This window comes from Ambystoma mexicanum, chromosome 13 (genome assembly GCF_040938575.1).
Source record: "Ambystoma mexicanum isolate Mex_15411 chromosome 13, UKY_AmexF1_1, whole genome shotgun sequence".
Taxonomy (NCBI): domain Eukaryota; kingdom Metazoa; phylum Chordata; class Amphibia; order Caudata; family Ambystomatidae; genus Ambystoma; species Ambystoma mexicanum.
The window spans coordinates 22,821,733-22,843,816 of NC_090938.1; the positions used below are offsets into that span (position 1 = coordinate 22,821,733).

The window sequence follows — 22,084 nt, forward strand, 5'->3', positions numbered from 1 at the left end:
GTCAAGGCCGCTCCAGGCCCTGCCTCATTCTGCATCCCCTGAGCCCCTGCAGGTAACCCCGAAGCCAACTGCTGGGCCCCCCCATGCTTACTGACGCCCTTGGTTTGTCCATTCTTGACCCCAAGGGAGCCCCGCCATCTGCACTTGATGCCCGCCTACCATAGGTGGGCCCACACTAGGCAGCCCGACAGATAAGAAACCCTGGGCGGTATCCCCCTCTTCTGAGGCAATTGACTTAGTCCACCCGACTGTGCCCAGCCTTGAGTGCTACCGCTGCACCAAGGCCCTCCCAGCCCTTGCGACGCCCCCGGATGCGTGGCTATACCTCCTTGAGACACTCCCCCTACCACAATACCAGTACTGGACACAACATTCGGCATTTGCCCCATTTTCCCCCATGCTTGCATGCATTCCATCACCATACCTTTTACCGTCTCCAGGGATGTTGTTCCTCCACCCGCGACATCCACCGTTCTGGTCGCAGGAGTGTTGGGTGGGCTCACTCGATTCCCTGGAGCCTCAGCAGGTGTAGGAGCCGTTAAGGCCGCATCCTCCTGCGCCCTCCCCTTCTGCCGTGGTCTCTTGGTGCTGCTGGCCTGCTCCTTGCTCGCTTTAGCCCTGGCCGTCATTGTCCTTTTCCTTTTGCTCCCCAGGGTCTAGTAGTCTTCTTCTTCCTCCCCCAGGCTGTGGATCTCGGCCTCAACCACGGTGGCCTCGCTGCCACTGCCCTGAAACATCAGAGGGGAGCTTTCCACCCTCTGGCTGCGCCCTTCCTGGCAAGGTTGGGCCACCATCCTGGACATCCAGTCTGGGCCATGGGTTGCTGCTGCCACCCTGGCCATTTCCATAAATGACGCCAGATCCATTGTTTGGCGGCCTCTCAATGGGTCAGCCACCTGCTTCCTGCTCCTCCTGGTCCGCTCGTTGCTGTTGCCCGTGTTCCTTGTGATCCTCGGGCTCTCGGGCTGTTCTGGTGCGCGCCGTATGATTCTTTCCTTCGGAGGTAGGGCGTGGGCGTCTGCGTGCCCCTCCGCCCGGGATGCTTCTGTTCGTTTGAGAGGTGGGGGGGGGGGGGTGGGCTGGCGCTGGGCGGATGCGCCTCCGGCTGGTGTTCCCCCTGTCCTGTTCCGGCTGGGTCTTCGACCGGGTTGCAGCCCCGTGTGTCCTAGCCGCCTTTCCTTGCCCCTTGGCCCCTTGCCCTCCCGCCGGCGCTGCACGCCTGTCCTCCGGCTGCTGCTGGGCGGGCTCACCCGTAGCTCCGCTCCGCCTTCGTCGCTTCGTTCCTGGTCCCGGGCTCCCGATCGGCTGGGCTGTTTCTCCACGCCCGCCGGCTGTCCTCCACCGGCTGTGCGATCCCGCCTGCTGGTTCCTTGTGGTCGCTTCTCACCGCGTTTCTCGGCTCTGCCGCTGATCCTCCTTTCTTCTGCTGGGCGGGCGATCCAGCTGCCAGTCCTTCGCCTTTTCCTCCTGCCGCCGCTTTGCTTTTCTCCTTCTCCTGACCCTCCGAGGTCCGATCAGCTGGGCTTCAAACGAAATTCCTTGCACTTGTCAGGTGGCGGCGACCGGGTCCCAGTGCAAGAGCGAGATGCCTGTTCCCTGGTCCCGCCTGCTTATATCCTGCAAGCCCCGCCCCTTTCCTTTTGTTTCCCCTTCGCGGGCTTTTGGGCCATTCGGCTTTTGGCGCCGTTCCGCCCCTTTGTCCTTTGCCCTTCCGGGTGAGGGTCCCAGCTCCCGGCGGCATGACCCCGCAGGGGTTACCCTGCTGCCTCCATTTTTGAGGACGTTTTCCGTCGTCAGCTCCATTCGTGGGAGGTGGGCTATTCAGCCCTGACACACTCAATACCACTTTACACCAGAAGCCGCCACGTGCACGCACTCCATATCCAAAATGCATGGATCCAGCGTAGACTGCTACAAATACCAATGGTAGGCGCGTGCCACGTTCTCCACACTAAAAACCATTGGCTTGACAAACTTTCCCCCCACGGTCCCAGCAGCACTTCCCCAGGCATGGGCGTGTACATACTATGCGGCATCATCAGGAAAAGCTTGGGGCAGATGTACTCAGTCTGCCCTCTGAGCCTCCTCACCTCAACTTCTTGGCAGTCACAATCATGCTCTGCCCATGGAGCAAGTGGCATTTCCACCCGAGTGTATCATCATCAGATACCAATTCCACTCCCATGAGCAACATTTCACAAGCGTCAAGAAAAGGACTATTTTAGCAATAACAATTATACAGAAAAGTGCATTAATGTAAATTGTTAATAAAAGCACAAGGCAAACACGGAATCGTCTCTAACTGAATCATACTCATCTTCTCAAAAGGTAAGCATGAAAGGCGGAGTCGGTCCTCACTGCAAACCTAACTATTCTCACTACAGGGGAGAGGTACTCTCTGGAGCAAGAGTGGGCGTCAGCCTTACCAGCCACAAGAGCCACCTGCAGCACAACATCCTGTGACAGCTGCAGTTAGTGTGGCATTACGGCTGCCTTGCAAGAGGCACTACCCACGGTGAAGGGACACACTGATGGATTTTAAATAGTTCAGTTTTGAAAAAAGGAACAGCTGAGGCCATGACACAAGTTTTCAAAAAGCACACCACAGCAACCCAACCGCATGAACCACTTCCGGTCCCGCTGCACCGCCCGTCTTCAGTACATACACTCACTTGCCGGTCAAAGCCTCATGTCCTTATCTCCAGCAGGCAGACGGATAACTTTTATTTAGTTTAAATTGTTTTTTTATAACGCGCCTAATACCATACCCGAGTTCGGTTTCTAAGCGCGGATCCGGGATTCGAACCTCTGTTGCTCTGTGTGGTCTTGCTTCCTTCCGCGTTGCCCCTGTGCCATCCTGCCATCCTCCGTTCACAACGGGATAGCTCAGTAAGTTAACACAAAGTTGTGTACTAACGGTGCCTATGAAACGAGTGGCAAGTGAATCCGCGCAGTGGTGTCCGCTGTAAGAAAGGTCATTGTTATGCCTGTAAACCAGATGTGTTTTTAATTTGATCGAGTGCCCAGAGACCAAGTGGTTTCGACGATCAGTGGACAGCATCTGACAGCTAATGGGTAGACTGTAGTAAACAGGGCTGTTTGCACGCCTGCAGCCAGTGCCAAGCAGCAATGCATGCACCAATGGGACCCGGCCAGTACAAAGCAGTGCTGCAGGTATAAGACCCCCCCCCCCCCCGCACCCACCCATGTCATTTGGTAGGCTCAGAATGAGGTTTTCTATTTTGCTGACCATGAAAACAAGGCTGCCTTGGTCTGCAGGAGTTCAGCTCTCAAGTCAATAGTTCCTGGTGTGATGTTATGCTGCCTGTTTATTGGTTAGGTGGTCCTTAACTGCAGTGAGGGGGGACTTTCCTGTAGAGGGCAGTATGCTGTCCCCTGTGACACTACATGGGAGTAACTGTTAGTGACTGGGCGACTGACTGGACATGCAACCAATGAAGCTGGGTCTTTCTGTCAAGAGATGGAGACAGGGTAGAAACGGGTATTGACCTAGAGTGGTGGATCAGTCCCTGACAGTAGTAATCTCAGTTAGGATTCGCCACGTCCGTCTGTTGCGTCAGATAGTGCTGAGTTTTAGGGACCCGAGTTCATCCAGATGAGGGATATACTCGGGTGTCACCCCTGTAAAGGGGGATGATGGGTAGCCAAGGATACACGCACACCTGGAACTGGCCAGTACAAAGCAGCGCTGCATGCATACCTGGAACTGGCCAGTACAAAGCAGTGCTGCATGCATACCTCAAACTAGACAATACAAAGCAGTGATACATGCACACCTGGAACTAGACAGTACAAAGCAGTGATACATGCACACCTGGAACTGGCCAGTACAAAGCAGCGCTGCATGCACACCTGGAACTGCCCAGTACAAAGCAGTAATACATGCACACCTGGAACTGGCCAGTACAAAGCAGCGCTGCATGCACACCTGGAACTGGCCAGTACAAAGCAGCGATACATGCACACCTGGAACCAGCCAGTACAAAGCAGCGATACATGCACACCTGGAACCAGCCAGTACAAAGCAGTGATACATGCACACCTGGAACCAGCCAGTACAAAGCAGTGATAAATGCACACCTGGAACCGGCCAGTACAAAGCAGCGCTGCATGCACACCTGGAACTGGCCAGTACAAAGCAGTGATACATGCACACCTGGAACCGGCCAGTACAAAGCAGCGCTGCATGCACACCTGGAACTGGCCAGTACAAAGCAGTGCTGCATGCACACCTGGAACCGGCCAGTACAAAGCAGTGCTGCATGCACACCTGGAACTGGCCAGTACAAAGCAGCGCTGCATGCACATCGGGATCAGGACAGTACAAAGCAGTACTGCACGCACACCTGGAACCGGACAATAGAAAGCCGTGCTGCATGCTGTGAGGGGTCAGTAATGCGAGGCAGACAACTGTTTGATGATTTATCGAAGTATGCCATTTTATTCTTAAAATAATATTCAAAATGCCCCACTGTCCCTACTCTGCTGAGGAATTCCTTGCCTAACCAAAGCTACGCGAACACACTTTAATACAGGATAACTGTCTCACACTAAACAACAAATATACAAAGAAAGTATATGGAAATACCACATGAAATTAACCATATTCACAGTTTCTAAATGACCTTCTAATGTGCCGGGTAATTCCCCTTCCCCAGGATTCAAAGTCACTTCTGCAAACGTTCAACCAACGAAAGGAATGTCTTGAATCAGTTCTTGTAAAGTCAGAATAAAAATTCATTAACAAAAATTCCATTGACAACAAATCTCTTCTCCTGTGTGAAAGATCCACTTCCTACTTCCAGAAAAATAGCACCAGGCTACGATGCTTTGTCATCTTTTCAAGAAGATTTGCCACAGTTCAAAAGAAAATGCAATACCCACACTGTTCGTACCATACAGATATTGTTCAACAGTTAGGAATTCTTTAGTTACGTTCTTTAGTATTCACACTGGTACATTTGTCAGGGTGACTTCTCAGTGCTGCTGCTTCCACTTCAACAACCACAAGTCTACTTGATTTACCACAAGAACAGTAACCTTTGTCTCACAGTACTCCACCTTGCTTAGCCTATTGCAATGTTGTATCTACTGACAACTAGATATACCACATCTGCTTCAGTACTTTGGACTACTACCACAGCTTCAGTTATTTGGACTTTTTGACAGGCTTCGACAAGATATACTTTAAAGTACTTCAACAGCCTCTTGTAGGCAAGGCACTCTTCCTCTGAATCTCTAATTTCAAAAGGGGCAGCATCTTTGCCTCTCTTGTCTGTCTGCCACAGTAACAACATAGGTTTGCCTTTAAGACTCTCTCTCTGTCTTCCACAGTCTTTGGCACAACAAGTTGTGTCTACTTCAAAATAGGCTTGGCAAGCAGTCGGTTTCAATTCCCCTGCTTTAGCTGTACCTTTCTGCCAGTTATCAGCCCAAGTAATTACCTAGAAGCCTTGGTGCCACTCACCTAGCTTCAGGTAATGTTTGCACACTTGTATCATAGGCCAATTACCCGTTAGTAACTTCACAAAACAGATAGATTGCTCTTCACCTTCAAGAAAGGCTGGTATTGTTGTTAATATAGGGAGACTCTTGGCTTCTCTGCTTCAGTAATATAAACACTTTAACTTATGCGAGAAACCGGAGGGTATCCTCACACCTACACCCATGGGATCCTCTTCTCAGGTGGCCAGGGAACAGCCATCACTTTTGGATCCTGACCGTGGGGGTGGAGAAGTAAGGCAGGATCACTTGGGTGGAGGGTCCTTGGGGAGAGGATATCCACAGGTGAGACATGGTATCCCCTTTCCCTATTGAAGGCTAGCCTTACTCTCACAGGCCTTTATGGGCTATTTTAACACCTTTCCTCAAATTTTCCATAATTTCACACTATGGTACTGGGAAGAGGAAGAGGCAATTTAGAGATGAACACTTTTAGGTAATTTTACCACTCTAGTGCTGAGAAAAGGAAGAGGCCCGCAGAGTATTGTAAGGATCAGGCATGTCCCTTTAATTATGGTCAGGCAATTGGACTAAGTAACCACTACCGGTGGCCACTTAGAAAGGCCAACTGATATTAAAAAAAGCATGCTTTGAAAATTGTTTTTTTAATTACTTGTGTATAATCACATTGTGATTTTTACAAAGAAGAACTGTTCTTTATGATTCTCTGTAGACAGAGAGTTGCACACACTTGACGATCGTCCGATCTCCTGTTCCGCGAGAGAGTTAATTTTTTTGAAAGCAATGTCGAACAGTTCTGCTGCAGTATTAGTCCATTTCGTTTTTTCTCTGGACAACAATCTGTTCCACCAGGCGTCTTCTTCCGAGATCGAGGAGTCCATCCCAAGCGGCGACAGGTAGGCTGCCCTTTCCAGATTCAGTGCTGGGCAGTGCATCAGCAAGCGTCTTAGATTTTCAGGCTCGTCTGATGTAGCACACAGTCTGCATTCCTTAGACCCAGACTGGAGCCTGATGGAAAGAATTTCGCGCGTAGGAAGTAGATTCAGAAGTGCTCTTAAGAAGATCTTCATAAGACGTTTGTCTGGGAATTTGGTGCAATATGGCAATGGGACTTCAAGCTTATTGAAGCTAGGCGGCAAATGCTTTGCTAGTTTGTTCGCCTGGGCTTTATCAACTGTGTTGATCCAGTCCTGTAGTTCCATTTTATGCTTTATTCTCTGAGGATTCTTTACAAGGTCATCTTCAGTACATACCAATTCTCCTAATTTTGCTTGTGGTTTCTTGGCCCAGGTGTTTAGGATGTTGGTATGCCGATGCTAAGCTCTGTTGCAATGATTTTGTAGATCGATAGTGTGTCAGGAAGAAGAGTTCTTCTAAAGAGTTGCATAGCACTCTGTTCAACTGTTGATAACGGGGACAACAGACCCAGGTCATGCCCAATGTTTGAGATTGAAACTCAGTTTGGAAGACCAAGGACTGATCTCCACAGTAGTCCTTCAAGTTTAGGCCAGATTGTGTCCGGCATGGTTAGTGTTGCACCCAACACATAGGTTAGGGTTGGAACAACTTTACCTTTGTAAAATTGTATATCACTGGAACCAATCAGAATTTCCCATATTGTTTGTCGATTGCTCTCATTTGAGCTGCCAGGTTCCTTGTTTTTTCCCACAGGGACTTTTGCATTTTTGACTCATGCGCCGAACTATCGATTGTTACGCCCAGGTGTTTGAAATGGGTGACCACTTCGATGTTGGTGTTTTCCAGGTGCCATCTTCTGTTACGTCTAGTGTTTGAATGACGTTTTTCGAAGATCATGACTATGGTTTTTAGTTTGTTAATTTCCAGGTTGTTTATACCCATATACTGCACCAGGTTTGTGAGTTGTCGCTGTAAACCAATTTGAGTCTGGTCTAACAATATTAGGTCATCAGCGTAAAGTAGGCGCGACATGTTGGTGTTTCCTATAAGGGAAAGCTCGGATTGATGGTTCTGTGCAGGCTTTTCAATTGGAAGTCGGCACACAGCAGGCTGGAACGTGGAGCCAGCTGGAGCTGAAAGCTGGCGAGCCGGAGACAGGAGCGGGACAGGTGAGAACCAGAGACGCCGGGGCCGAGGCAGGCTCAGGGAAGGTCGGGAAGTCCTTTACACTCTTCGTGTCGGGCGCAAGCAGAAGCTGTGGAGCGCCGAAGAACTCTGGTTGTCGCGGACCAGAGGATATAGCATGCAACACTATCCTCGAACTACATGAGAGATAAGCGGAGACTGCGGAAGCTGGAAAGGCAATGCAGGAATTGAGCCAAAGATGGAGCCAAAGGGAGTTGCAGTGTAAAGCTGGTGAGTGCAGATGGGAAATATTCAAACCGGGGTTCTCTGAAAAACAGCAATAAGCCGTTCTTGAATGTCGAACATGGTGTAAATAGTCAAAAGTACTTTTGAATGCTGAAGCAAGTGATTATAAGCCTGAAAGGATGTAAAGATAATTTCAAGGGTGAAACCTATCTTTTTGAATACCGAACGAACTGCAATCATTAATACCGTACAGAATTGAAGCAACATGAACGTATGATTGAACAAGAATTTTTTATGCTGCAAAGAGATGAAGCAAATTATGGCAATGTTTAGAATGAAATAAGAGCAACGTGGTGCAAGTGGCAAATACCACAGAGCAAGTTGATTGAAATACAAGTGTTGGCAAAGCAAATCAAATCCCAAGAAGGTTTTGAGAAGAGAAACAAGTATTGACACAAGCCAAGGGGTCAGGAAACTAGGGATTGAGTGAAAACCTGTATTGCCAAGGGCCAAAGAAGTTCCCTGGCATAACCAAGCGAATGGTGATCAAGCTAGCCACCGTTAAGTGTTGGAAGGGGACAATTCTGATACAAGAAATATTTTTCACTGTCAAGGGGAAGCAGTGGACAATTGAAAAAGCTGATGAAGATGGTTATCGGTTGCAAGACCTGTGATGGGTGGGCCGTGTGGTCTATTAACAGCGCCTAGACCGAGGGAACCCTTGCATGGGAGCAACATTAAAGACTCACAGCCAAGAACGGTTATCGGTCGGTGACCTGTAATGGGTGGACCGTTTGGTCTGCCAACTGCGTATGGACAGAGTGCCTTGCTTGAAAAGCAAGTAAAGAGAAGAATCAAGAGTGCAAATATCCCAATGAACATACGGAAAGACTTGTGTTGTAACAGACTTGCAATGATGAATCGGAGGAATCACCCTTGGTAACAGGATTGGGGAGGACCCCAATCCTTTGAGAACTGTTAAGTGTGAACTGGGAACCTTCTGTCTTGAACTTGGGTTAGGGAACCCTGAGAGTTTTGTGGAACTGGTTTGAACTTGGAAAAGGGTAGATGAAAAGTAAGCCTGGAGCTGGAAGAAGCTCTGAACTTTGTTTGGAACACCATTTCTTTTATTGTTAACATCCCTATACCTTGATTAGCTTTAGTTGTGAGGACAAGCATAGGTTTTGGGTACAGACAGACCTTTAAGTTGAACTCTTTGACTCAGACTAATCTTTCTTTAGGTAGGTAAACCCCACCTTTGCTTAGGGCAAGTTAGGCCTTCATCCTTCCTGACATTTAAGATATATAAAGTAAGTTTGTTTGAACTTTGAATCTGTTGTCTGTGTCTTGCTTCATGATGCCTTCACACGTCTTGTTCGTGAATTGAATTAAAGCGCATTGAGGCCACACAAGTGGGGAAAGAGTGCTATATAAATAACCAAATACAATTGTATGCCTTGTTAAAGTAAAGAATAGAATGTAGTCTGCCTTCATAAATCACAATTAGGAATACGCAACCAGTTTAAAGTTTGGTATTGAATTGTATTCTGATATAAGCGAAGGATAACGTTCAGCTCTCCTTTGGTAATCACAATTAAGCACACGCGACCACATATTGATGTTATATTCCTAGCTTCTTTGCTGGGCTTGTGTCGTCTTTTAAGGTGGACGGCCCAAAGTTGAGGAGAGTGTTGCAGGCACCAGCCTTGTCCTTGGTTTGGTTCAGAGATTCTCTGGCACTTCCCACCTAGGAAGCTTGCTGCAGAGCCTAGCAGGGCACGCTGTGTGCTGGCTTGGAACCAGTTCTGGAGCTGCTGGAGGGTCCTCTGGATTAGTTATCTCCCTCTGTCCCCTGGGAGATGTTTAGGGGAGGGATATTGCTTCCCTCTTGGAGGTCCTGGCCTTCCTTCACCAGCAGAAGATGTAAGGCAGACTGTACCTTCAGCCAGGGTTCAATGATGAGTTCTTCCTTCTGCTTCTAGTGAAGCCTTCAAATGATCTGTCAAAAGTGAGGAGGATCATCCCTCTTTTAAAACCAAATGGGCCAGTGATTGGTGTTAGCTAAGTCTACCTTAATGAACCAATCCTAGGTCCCCACGAACAATCTCCGGTATGCGTGAGGTCATAACCAGAGTGCTTTGCAACAGAAAAGGGGTAACCAGCACTGGCCAATGGGCCGGCTCTCGCTGGATCCGGCATCAGATCTCTGGCCGGATCTCGGGATCCGTCTTGCCTCTGCCTCAGCCCTGGCCAACACCCACCCAAAGCCCTGTGAGATTTTTCAGTTCGCCCCCGTCCCTCAGGGGGGGAGGTGGGGGGACGGGGGGCAAGGGCGCAATGACAAAACTTTTCTCAATGTCCTACGGTACACTAATTGACTGTCAATTAGTGAACAGAGGAACAGGAAGAAAAGTGTTGCCGCGCCTAATAAAGAATTACGCAGCACCGTGCCACACACAATACAAGAACAGAAGGGGACTCATTCACAGGAACGCACGAACACACGAACACACGAACACACACACACACACACACACACCCCCCCCCCCCAACTGATTCCCCTGCTATTCCTGTAATGTGTGTGGTCGGGCACGTTGTTCTTCACCAATAGCAAATAATGAATGGGTGCTTTGCCTCCAGCCCAGGCCACCAGCATGCAAACTTAAGAATCGGCCCGATACATAGTTTTGCATGACAGTGAGCTGGAGGCAAAGCGCCCTTTGATGCTCACCTGCAGCACCAGCTCCCTCATTGCTGGGGGGCATCGGAGGGGATGCAGTGCTTCCACTGGTACTATCTGTGGAAGGCCAGGAGGGCTGGGAATTCACATGCCAGTCTTGCTACTCTGAAAGCCCAGCAGGGTTGGGAAACGAGGTCACCTGTGTCTGTGAGTCAAGTGTTAGTCTGGTGTTTGAAAGGTGAGCAGTGCTGAAGGAGGGGTTAAAATGATATGCTTGTCAAACGGCTTAATCACAAACAAATGTTTTTGTTCTGCTGACAGCAGTTATTAGGAAATTAAACTGTGGGTTCCTAGATGACAACCTTTCATTTTCACTGCAGGGGCAGAAATACCCCAGCCCTGAATATATACGAAAGCGACCATCCCAACCCATGCCCTGGCCAAACACATTTTATAGCATTTGTTTTTTATAAGCAATTGCAAAAAGTCACACGATTAGCAACTAGTTTTTAATATATAACTAGTTGCAATGGTTACTTAACCTCCTGAGCTACCCTGCTATTCTTCTACAGCACAGCGGTTTATGGATCCCTTAATGTAATAAAAATCACTGCACTACAAACAGTATTTTGAGTGCACCTCTGCCATGGAAGTGATTTACATTTTTTAAAAACAGAACTGATGTACAGTGTGGAGTTGGGAAAGAAGCAGCATGACAGATATTGCACCATTTAAAAACTATTATTTTGAACATTTCCTTTGAGCGGAGTTCAACAGCAGGCTGCGCCCCCTCAGAACTCTGCCCCTCCTCCAAACGCAGCCCCCAGCCCTTGCAGGAGCCCCCTTCATATTTTTTCCATTTCCACCACTGGGGGTGACAACATGTAATATTAAGTCCCACCCATCTTCCTGGCTGTTGTGGGTCAAAGGGTCTCTCTGGTTAATGGAGCTCTCTGTGGGCCCTGATCAAAGAGACAGGTCTTCCTTGAATTTACGGTGAGACCAGAATTTCTGGCTCCGTCAAACCACACGCTTGTACCTTCTGAATGGGGTGCCCCTACGGGGATGACTACTGTAAACACGCAGTCCAGGATATGACATTTCACTTTCAATTGATGCTGAGGGCGGAAGCTGGCATCAGGTTGACACAATGCATATGAAAGGGTGTTGGGTTTCCCCGTCTCCTTTGTTAGCCTCTGCAGCCAGGCACTATGTGGGCCGTTTGAATTAAACTCGGATTAGTATGTTTGTTTGTTTGTTTATTTAGTATGGCGCACAAAACCCAGAAGTAACAGGGCGCAACAGGGGACAGGAAGATAAGGTTACATAAAAACCTAGTTACAAGATAAGGACATATTACATAAATACATACAGTTGATTACATTTCGGCAGGTCAGTTTAAGGGATATACATATATACAGTCAAGTTGGCTATATTCTGTTAGTATGTGGGTGCGCAGATCAGTCGTAGAGATCATTGGATCGTAAAAAGGTGAGAATGTTTCGCCCGAAACTGTGGTAGGATTGGTCTGCTCTGGTGTTGAGTGGCAGGGCGTTCCAGTGTTGGACTGCCATGACGGGGAAACTACTGCTGCCCATTTTCTTTTTTCTAACTGTGGGTACCTGAAGGCAGTAGGAGTTAATCGTTCTGGTGGGGCGGGTGGAGGTCTTTTTTTACTTTTCTGTCTGCGAGATAGGGGGGGGCGGAGTTGTTTAAGCATTTGAAAGTATGTGAATGCTTCCACCAGCTACAGGGCTACAACAAAAGGACCTAGTGAATCCATGGAGCCTTTGTTAGTTAGCCTCGCCATGGCAAGGGAAAGGTTTGGCCCTCCCCCTTCTATGATGACATTGTGTACTCCTGGCTCTCATATCCCAACTAAATATGACTGTGCCTGTAGACTGTGTCCACCCAGAGTACACAGGTCTATGTGCATGTCATGCAGTGAGCATAGCAAAGGGTGCGGATTAGCTCCACACATTTTCTGGAGGCTGGTCTACCATCATTCAATTTCATGTAAAATTTCAAAAAAGCAAAGGCGAGCTAACACCCACAGTGTGGATAGTCGAATTGCTCACACATGCACACCTGGAGCTGCCCAGTACAAAGCAGCACTACATGCACACATGGAACCAAACAGTACAAATGGGTGCTACATGGACACCTAGAGACGGACAGATCAAAGTAATGCTGCATGCACATCTGGAACCAGACAGTACAAATGGGTGCTAGATGCACACCAGGAGCCGGACAGTACAAAATACTGCTGCGTACACACCCGGAACTGAACAATACAAAGCAGCACTATCTGCAGAGCTGGAACCGGACAGATCAAAATACTGCTGCATGCACACCTAGAACCAGACAATACAGAGCAGTGCTGCACAGAGACCTGGAGCCGGACAATGCAAAAACCTGCTGCATTCACACATGTAACCGGACAGATCATAATACTGCTGCCTGCATGTTAGGGAGAATTCTCTTATAAGGCTAATTTCCCAAACCTAGTGAGTCCCCCAGCAGCTTTGCTGGATTTTTGGGGTTTGTTTTTTTTCTCCTGCTAAGAATGTGACTCTTTTACTCCCACTCTTAGGCATGATTTGAGGTATGTCTTTGACTTGTTATGTGCTTATGGGCTATGGGGTTCCTTTTTACTCCATAGGGTATCATCCGTTTTTCTGTATGTGTGGTACACAGCACCCTCAGTGCAGTACCACAGGGGTGTCACAGTGACCCCCAAACATAGACTCCATACCCTGGGACTGACTACTGTCTCCCAGGGCATGTAAAGTCACCATTGGCTTTACTAGTCCAAAATTGTGAACAAAACCAGTACAAAGCATCATATTGTGGAAGTACTGGTAAGGGGTAATTCGATTGCCCCTGGGTCTGTTTTCGAGGGGGCACTGTCCCGTCCCCCCTCGTCGAGTTTCTGGCTGGTGGCAGTGGTTACCACGCGAAATATTCCACCGGAATATTCTCTATGGGATTTTCCCATTGATTTTAAACGCACCACTTTTTGGTGCATTGTTAAAGATACCGCTGGTTTATTTATTTAATATTAAATCACCAGTTGGGTCTTTTTGCCAGAACTTGATTCTAAAATGGCGTTTGTGTCCCGTCTCTGTAACTCTGACCAAGGTCGAGCCCTTTGTTCCACTATTTTGGCAGGCTTCTCCACAGAAGCCCTCCAAATGGTGCCACTCTGTCTGGGTTCCACAGGAAGGGTGGAGGGGGGAATTGGCACCCTGGACTGTGTTGCCTTAGCAACCCAAGTCGCACTCTACTCTGATTGGCCCAGTGGTGAGCCACCCGGCTCACCACTTAGCATGTGTGATTGACAGCTAGGCTGATGAATGGGGGGTTTTCTGCATAAAAGCAGGGCCTTTGGGACTGGAACTTCAGAAGTCGCCACAGGACCCAAGAATCCGAAGAGGAACGAAGCTGAACCATCGGGAACGACTACACCACCGGTGAAGCCCTGCTGCAGCTAGCTCACCACTTTCCCGACGACAAGAGAAGATCTTCTGCTGGACGAGTCTTCTTCCTCTGAGCTGGTGGGACCAACCAGTTCACCCTTATCGCCTTCCAAACACGAATCGGTCGAATCGCCTGTGCCAAGCAACCCGGCGGCCGGATAGCCAAGCTCACCACTTTTGAACGCGTATAAAAGGACCGCACCTTTTAATCGGGAACTCCGCGGCTGGTTTCATCCCTGTGCAGTGCAACGACTCCACGTTTCCTCCTCGACGGGATCTTCTCCTCCCCTGGTCGTAACCACGAACCTCAACCACTGCCAGGAACAACTGCCCCAGCTGGAGCTTACTTTCTCTCAAGGTACTGTGTCCTGCCTGGCCTCCCCTTTCTACAGAGTGCTAAAGGTGACCCTTAAATCCTTGGCTTCTAAACTGGGTTGGCTCCAGGTCTTCTAACTATATCTTTTGACTCATCCCATCCTCTTTGAACACACTGCAAAGACTTTCAGTGCACTTTAAACCGTGTGATCCTGGGCATATTTCGCTCTGCTCCATTTAAAGTGGGCCTGGCCTATGAACTTTGGCTCTACAGTATAACCTGCCTTTCTCCCCTTGCTCTGAACTCTTAAGTGTTGGGAACGGTTTTATTCTAATGCTCTGCCTTTTTCTCTCCCTTTAACTACACTATTGGAGTGCCATCTAGGTTAAGCGCTCACTTCTGTCTTAACAAATAGTTGTGCTTTTACCCTGACTTGTCTGATAGTTATCAAGGGAGGTGTGTATACTTACCTGACTGTGTTTTAGATTACTTTTCATTGAGAGTGCTAGTGTATTACCTAAAGTGTGTTTTAAATAAATAACTATGTTTTAAATAAATAACAATATACTTTTTATACAAAGCTCTGGTCAGTGTTTGCTCTACTGTGTATTGGCCCTATTGTGTATACTCTGCATACTGCCCTACTCTTCTTGAGAGAAGTCTGACTGCTCAGCCACAGCTACCAGGTAAATCTGGCTGGTGCAGACTGCTACCAATTGGGTTTACCGCTGCTCCTGTAGTCTTAATCTTTTTGTAGTGTTCCCCAAGGGAACTGCACAGGATTCTGCCTAACACTGCACTTCTGGAACTGGACAAATCAAAGCAGCGCTGCATGCCCACCTGGAACCGGACATATCAAAGCAGCACTGCATGCACATCTGAAACCAGTCGGCAAGGTTCCTTGGAAAAGTCAGTCTGGACTTCCCCTGCCAAATGAGAAGCAGGCTCTCTTCTTTGGAACACTCTCCGCCTCCCTCATCGCCTTGAGCAGGACCTCCTTAAGTTCTGGAAAAGCCTTAAGACTTTCCTCTTTACCTCCTTCCTTCCCTCTCTCCCCTGCTAATCGCACAGTAGCTTGATTGGTGTGCAGGGCCCTTATGGATCCTCAGGGCCCCGACCTCCCACATCTCATCTTCCCAGCTGCTGTCTATCCTCTGCACTTGCCTCTGCTCACTCTCCACCACTGGAGGTTGCACTTACCTTTCTTCATAGCACTTCACCTGCTGCTTTCCATGAGCACCACAGCACCCATCCCTTATCCCTCTCCCCTCTGTACTTGCACGTTCTGAACACTCACAAGGCTTAGTAGGTTTGTCTTCGCCTCCCCATTGTCGCTTCTTATATTGTTGTATTTAATGATTGTTGTAATTACATTGTCTATCATCCCGTCCCCTTCCCGTTGCCTTGTGGGCGCTTTGAAACAGTATTTGCTACCCGTATAAGTACCAAACAAGTGAACAATAAATAAATAAGCAAGAGTTGTAGGCCCCCTCCTCGCCTTGCCAACCAGAAACAACTGCTTCACCTGGTAATTTCTGTCCTGATGATGTTTTTGTACCAAGACGAGAAGTAGCATTTCTTTAGCGGGGTCTAAACTCAAGCACATGCAAATATAAGAGTATGCGCATCTCTTCATAGCCCATGCTTCAGAAAGCAGGCCTGAAAGCATGCAGTCGGCACTCCGTGCCAAATGACAGGCAGGGGGAAACACTGAATTATCTTGTGGGCAAAAGACCAGCAGGTATCTCAAGTCAAGCCAATTGGTGGCACGCCACGGCAGGACAGAACTAACAAGCAGAGCTGGAAGCCTGGCTCAGCTGCCGACTCAGCAGCCAAGAGTCAATATGCTTGGGCATAAACACTCACCCGAATCCGATGACCACACAGGCTTCCATTACCTGCCTACAGCGCCAAGATAACCCTTGTGGGCATGAAATGTGCTGCGCTCTGCACATACACTTGTCAATTTACATCAGGCAGAACCTTTGACGGACAGGATGGAAGGCCCATTCCCATGTTGTACCTCATGCCCATGGCCCGTTGTGCGGGGTCTACGAGAACGCAGGCTAAGGAGGTCCAGCAGAAAGGATACTTTGTAATAAATCCCAGAAAAGAAACTTCTATGCCCATTCCTAAAACCAAACAATTTGTTCTCGTTTTCTTTTAATTGTATATGGTTTACACAAACCTTTATGAAACAACAATGATAGACCATTCTCAGTACATTTAGCGAACTGAACTCCATAATTAGATGTCTCAGGGTTTCTACAGAATCAGCAACCATACAAAATCTACAGGTTAATGTAGATTGATCGATCAACCCTCTCCTATACAAAATCTCTCTTCTCAGCAGTAAATGCAATCTGACCTTTATCATCAGGGACTAAAGAAATGGTTAGGATACAAATTCAAGTACACAACACTTCCTCTTTGGTGTTCTTGAGGTACAGAGAGGGGTAAGCATGAAAAGAGTCAACTGTATTCACCCAGTCAAAGTCAAATAGGAGATGTTTGGCCTTCTCACGAGTCAACATCAAATCATACTTACTCAGTTCCACCTGGTTTAATAGTTTTTCACAGCGATTCCTCAGGTGAACAGGATAATTGGACTTCTTCCTCGCAGAGGAGTCGCTAACATTGCTGGTTTGATGTCAAAATATAACAAGGCCCCCTGTGAGTCCATAATATTCCTATATAGGGATAGCAATCTCCAACTGACTCCGATTCTCAGCGACAGTGCACCCATCTCATAACAAATAGCTGGCAGCGGGACGGACTCCGGAAGTGACAGAATGCACCACCAGAGCACTGCCTCTATTATGTCCAAACATTTAGAAGTGTCTGCCAACCATAGCTCTACCCCATAAATCAGTTTGGGGACAATCTTCCCTTCGCAAAGAGACAGAGCTGCTTCAATAGAAAACCTGCAGAATTTCCCGTCAAACTTTGCCAGTTGGTTTACAAGGGGCTGTGCCTTCTAAAATAGATAGGAAGAAAGTTTATACTCGAGGGTTGGATAGCAACCTAAAAACCCAAATAGATAATGCTTCAGGAACACCTTATCACAGCATTCGATAGCATCTAACCCTCCTGCAACTTCTTCCTACCTTTGGTCAGTTTTAATATTTTAGTCTTAAGCAGGATGGATTATTTAGACTATTCTCTGGAGCATCATTCTCAAAAGCTAACAGCAATCTTTGCAGACCAACTCTAGTATTGTCAAACAAAAGAAAATCATTCGCATAAGCCATCCATACTATTTCCTCTTTCCCAATGTTTGGAGATACAAAGGCGACAGGATCCAAATAATCCCCTAAATCGAACACATAAAGGTTAAAAAGGCAGAGGGCCAAAATGCACCCCTGCCTTAAACCTAGACTAGTCGCGATCCTCCTAGACATACTCCCAGTTTTGTTCAAATGGACTTGAATTCCAGTGTTTTTGCTGAGTTTCACTATCACTTCAATAGACCCCACGGGAGCCCCCAGGAGTCCAGTTTCTTCCATAGTCTATTTCGGTCCACTCTCTCCAAGGTTGTAGAGAGGTCAATAGAAGCCATGAACGTGCAGGATTGAGTGTCTTTCCAAGCAGACTCCTGAATTGATCTTAACACACATCCATTGATGTTTGTCGAATGTGACTTTCGAAAACCTGTTAGAAACTTACTAATACGACCTGGCACATAGGCCCAATCTTCCAAATGCCTCAACAAAACATTAGCAAACATTTTACTATCGATGTCAAGTCGGGAGATTGCATGATCATTTCTTGGGTCCAATCTATCCCCTCCCTTATAGATTCAAGAATCAAATCTTTCTTCAAAACGCTCGTAAATAAGATAAGTAGCACATTTGCCCAAGTAACAGGGTCCTCTATTAGCGTGTTGTTAGTCAAGCTGTTTGGGTCTGTGGCACATGACCGCTTGCTAAGTTTGACAATAGCAAGAATATCTTCAATTTCAATAGAGAAACTCCAATTTGGTTCCACGTTAGGACCATTAAGACCAATATGTGTAACCAAATAAACACAGGAAGTATACAAGGTCTCAAAGTACTGTACCCAGCTTGATTTGAGTACCCCATTTAACTGGGAAGTAACCAGAGTGCATCCTGCCCGTTAACCTAAGAACAGCATGAAGCAACATCCTTTTTGTAACAGTAACCAGCATTGTTTCTGAGTCTTTTTGCAGTAGCCTGGCCCTCTGAGACTTACAATAATTCCTATACCTTTGTTTTATATTACTTATATGCTTATCTCTCATCACACTTGACATTCTAGAACAATTAAGCTGTCTCAAGCATTGCCTCATCTTACATTTTCTTACTGCCAACTGTTCATCAAAAGTCTGCAAATGTACCTTGCAACGTTTCCTAGTACCTTTGAGCTACATGCGACCATATCGATAATTGCAGATAGAGGCGACAAAGCATTCTACACCAAATCCCACCAACTTTAATTGAAATGCTGATTCATACATTACACGTGCAAGCGTCCTATTTGGTCTCTTTATATTCACATCCGTTGAACGGATACTACTTTGTCCACTATTTATAATCAGATCCCCTCATTGGTTTACACACAGTACTATGTTAAATGATGCCCGAAAAGATTGAATGGTCACTCCATGTGTTATCAATCACTTGTAGGGAATTACAACACTGGAATAGTGATTCATCAACAAAAACGTAGTCAAGGTTTGATTCTGACATTCCTCTATGACAGGTTGACTGACCTACCTTATCACCCATCACCTGTCCATTCAGCATTTGAAGCCCTAATGAGGTCAAGAAACATACCACTTCCTACCTGCAGCTAGCTTACTATTCACTGATACCAAATCAACTGGTAAGCCCATATCTCTCCATCAGAATCAGTCATTCTATAATCTGCATTTAAATCCCCAGCCACAATAATATGTCCCTTATCCTTTCTGCATTTCCAGTTCAATATCATGTTCGACAACACATTCAGGAAGTCTTCCAGTTTACACACCTCCTTATGCCAGTAGATATTAATAGTACATCTAGCTCCTTCCCTTGCCTTGACAACTCAACTGCCAGTCCCGGCCCATCAAAGCAGTTAATTCAGGGCTACAGCGTATTGAAATAAACAACGCCACATAGGCCGCCATCCAAAGCTACTTTGGGCCGATTGAGTGAAAGTGTAATACCCTTCTATCACCGTTTTATCAACAAGGCAGGTTTCTTACAAAATATAACTGCACTCTTTCAGTGTATTTAGAGCTTGTATGTTACTAAGCAAGTGTTTTGCTCCCTCTAGAAATCCATGATGTCAATTTGAAGTCCACGGATTCCTTTAATCTCCTTTCCCCATGTTCATAGTGAGGCATCTTGCCTCTCCCATAGCATAGATGTAACCCCAACCCAATCAATATCCCTGCAGTTACCATGCACAGGGAATTCACTCACTGTTCTACTGCCAGAGCCAGCGAGATTCCTCACGATTCGCCATGAGCCGGAGTTCCCACACGCTAAAGCCCCTGCTTTCTGATCTTCCCAAGGATCGATGTTGAAACCTAGAGACAGACCCCAACTTCAATCATTCCAAGAGAACCATCTCCATCACCAATCTAGAGTGCAAAATATAAAAGACATCTATCAGTCTGTGTGTAAGTGGTCTGGGAACGCCACCCTGTCCAAATCTGCAGATGACAGGGTGGTCAAACTAGGAATTTCAGAGAAGATCAGAAGTACATTACTTCGGTTCGGGCATACTGGAGCAAGCATTCCATGCATACTCATTAACAACACCTTGTTGCCCTCAGATGGTCCGGTATTCAAAACATTCTTCTGAGTCGCACTCTGACTTTGGAGAGCTTCACTCCCTGTTGGACAAGCAACGTCCAAACCTCTGGCCGATTTCAACACACTTAACAACTTTTTTGTTTTGCTTATTAGCATCAGTACGATGGACAAACAGATCCTCCATATTCGTGGGCCTATGCTCCAAACTTCTAAGAAAGAAGAAAACATCTTGGAGACCAATCAATTCGCATTTAATGACTTTACTTGTCCGTGGTTGTGATACAAGAGGGATCGAGGGGGGATTCAGGGTTCAATACATATGTCAGAAACAAAGGATGGGGTTTCAAACAATGAGGATGGGATTGAGTGCCACGTTAGACGAAGTGCCACCACCTGCTTAAACCCAAAGAAGTAAGCTCTCCTCAAACAAAGTCTTTCCTATGCTGCCGGCGTGGTGCTGGGCATGGGTCAGTAGTGTACTAGCACAGTGCTGTGCCCTGCCCTACACGGGGTCACCTGGCTGGCACCTCACACCATCAAGCTGTCCACCAGCCCCAGCTGAAGCGATGTCCCCTCTCCAGGCACTGAAAGGCAAATATCAGGGCATGGCAGCCTACATAAAGAGCATTCGGATTGCAGCTCTTCTAAAATCATGCTCCTACACTCACACATGACACCTGCAAAGCTGCTTCAGCCACATGCCCAAACCTTACAAGAACAAATGCCTGGCCTGCCTGCTGCCCTTCATTTACGGGTGGAGATAATAAACTGACAGTCATAGTCTTTCTACTCAACATGTTTCTAGAACAACTTATTGTCAGTTTGCTTTATTAGGGAATTTGTCTACTTTCAAAGTAAGCTCTAAAAAGCAAAATATTTGTTTAGCCCTTGGAGGCCTAACCTTAATATATTCTACTACCAAATAAAGCTGAGACAACAAACACTACCATTCGTGGTTTCCTAAACTATATTGCAGGGGTCTGCAACTTTTGGCTCCACAGGTGTGTTGTACTACAACTACCACCAGCCCCAGCAAGCATCGTCAATGGAGCGGGATCATGGGAGTCGTATTCCAAAATAGCTGGATAGTGTAAATGTTTTCTTGGTTAGAGTGTGGTGATTATACAAAGAGAGTTTACAAAAGCCTTTGTGAGCTGGTTTACAACTGCTAATAGTTGACAGGTGTTTTAGCTTTAGTTACTCTTTTAACTGAGAACAAAATGGTAAAAGTAAATAAATAACGTGACAACAATAAATGCTTTATGGCTGAAAAAAACAGGAGGGTGAGATTTTGCCAATGAAAATATACGTGAGAAAGTAAAGAATTTCTTTTTGAAATATAGTCTACTTTGTGATGTCTATATACACATTTTAAAAACTTTAACTGAAGTTGACAAACCAACTTTTGTTAATCAGAGGTAAACATTTCAAGTTGCAAGCTACTGTCAGCCATAAATTCTACACATACACATTGCACACCTTTTTTTTACTCGCAAATGAGTTAATTATCACTGGTCAGTGGTGCGTGCACATTTTCACCCTTCATACAGCGGATGTTTGAGCGCTGTTGTGCGATACCTGCGGAATGAAATTCAATGAAGAGTGGGGCAAGTGGCCTTAATGCCTTGCTAGTCATTTACGGTTTGAAATGTTTACCCTGAATACCCTTGTCTGAACTCCAAGTGGTAGTAGAAAGGGTGTGTCCTTTCTCTTGTGCCACTTGTTAGGTTATCTTGCATTTGTATAGTGCTTACTGCCATAGTTCATGGCATCGAAGCACTTGTTGGGATGGAAATGCGTATATCCCACCCCTCTAGGCGCTTTAAGGTGAGGCGAACCCCTATGAAATAGTGTAGTGTACAAGGGGGGAGAGAACCGCACTATGAGACACGCTGCGGATATAAAATAGCCCGAACGGCAGATGCATAACCTTAGAAGACACATAGAAAAGAACGTCATTTTGTAATAATGGCAGAGGCACAGGCTTGCATGGCCACACTGCACCAGTCAAGCTCCATGGAAAGATTTGACTAGGTCCGAAATCATTAAGGCAGAATGATACCACACCACC

General features: G+C 46.8%; 1 protein-coding gene across 4 annotated transcripts in view; it reads right to left on the minus strand.

The window, feature by feature from the left end:
- The window catches only part of USP49 (ubiquitin specific peptidase 49), a 621,874-nt gene that overhangs the window by 564,184 nt on the left and 35,606 nt on the right, over window positions 1-22,084 (minus strand). Inside the window, exon 1 of one of the 4 annotated variants that reach the window (XM_069633040.1) lies at window positions 19,678-19,820. The exons of the other annotated variants lie outside the window; for them this stretch is intronic. The gene's annotated coding sequence lies outside the window, so the exon portion shown is untranslated. Of the gene's footprint in view, window positions 1-19,677; window positions 19,821-22,084 lie in introns of those variants that run through there. 4 annotated transcript variants of the gene reach the window in all.